Source organism: Olea europaea, unplaced genomic scaffold, assembly GCF_002742605.1.
Source record: "Olea europaea var. sylvestris unplaced genomic scaffold, O_europaea_v1 scaffold2341, whole genome shotgun sequence".
NCBI classification, from domain to species: domain Eukaryota; kingdom Viridiplantae; phylum Streptophyta; class Magnoliopsida; order Lamiales; family Oleaceae; genus Olea; species Olea europaea.
The window spans coordinates 99720-101297 of record NW_019241525.1 but is presented as its reverse complement, the minus strand read 5'-3'; positions in this window follow the sequence as shown (position 1 = coordinate 101297).

The following is a 1578-nucleotide window of genomic DNA, read 5'->3' as shown; positions in this document are numbered from 1 at the left end:
TTATGTTCCAATATTGTTTATTCCATTCCACACACGTGTTTATTGATTTTGAACAACATATTTTCAACATAGATCGAGTAAACTTGTTGTAATCTTGCGGTTTTTTTTTTTTTATACAATATATATGCTTAGAATTACAAAATATACAGTTCATCCCTTGAGAACTTGCAGATTTTGTATTTTGTTTGATTTCCCTGAGTTTGCTAGATGAACTAGATCACGGTTCACCAGTGAAAAGTGAACTAAATTAATTATAAGGGTATAAATGAATAAAGACAAAAGACAGCCTAGACAGTGGTACTCTCATGTTTTAAAAACTTGTGAGTAGCCTCACATATATTCTTTGTTTGTCGATCTCCATCTTCAAATATCTAGCAGACAATCTCTTTTATAAATCTTCAACTACAGTTGCTGCATTAAAAGATTGAAAATATAGATGTAAGAACGATATCAAAAGGCAGCAAGCACATATAGGTTAAGCTTAAAAGTGATTTAAAGTTAATTTTAAGGAAATTTTGGTATTAACCACATTAAGATACATCGATTTTCATACTGATGAAGAAGTTAGGATGCAAATGTGATGAAGAGGGAAAATGAGCTTCATATTATTATTATTAAACCCATGTTTGATATATATTTTAAAATTTATTTTCAACCATATATTTTTTCAAAGAAAGTGATTTTGAGGTATAAACAGGGACAAATTCAGGATTGGATCCAAGACCGAGCTACAAAATTTCAAACCGGGCTACTACGCGGCAAAAAAAAAATTACATATAAAAAATTGGTTTTTTACCAAAAAAATAAATAAAAAATACCTCAAAAAAAACTCTTGGGCCTGGGGGGGGGGGCTACAGCCCAGCCCAACCCTCCTAAATCCGTCTCTGGGTGTAAATAATTTTTACACGATATTTGGTTACTTGGGATCATCATACATTTTCTCAACCCCATGATCGTCTTGAATAACCGTATTTGTCGTATAAAAACAAATCTCAAGCCTCACATGATGATGATTCAATTTCAATTTGAAGATAGATTGATGTGTGAGGAAAATAATTTAAGCATAAAATAATAAAAAATATCAAAAAGAATGATAGCTATGAATGGAGCATGTAAAGCAATTAGACCATAACGTTCGGTTAAAAAAAATCTACCCGGGAAAAATGATATACCATTAAAAAATAATTAAATTTGCAGTTCAATGCAAAAATGATTGCAATTAGGAGTTGGGATTACTACTTGGCGTAGCCAATGGCATCAATGCATATGGCGGCAACCATCGGCTCCAATTCAGCTCGGAACTCCATTTTTCAACACCAAATTCTAGGGAAAATTTAGTATTTTCAAGGGTATGACTTCCAAGACCATTGAAGACTATAAATAGGTGTAAATTAAGGTCAATGAAAAAAGGACGAAAACAGAGGGAAAACATCACCTCTTCGGAATCGAATCAATCACATAAAACATTCACCTTTTAGGAGAAATAAGAGAGAGAAATCAAGAAATTATTGAAAATTTAAGTACGAAGATGTCCGAGGCTCTTGAATATATATATATATATATATATATATATATATA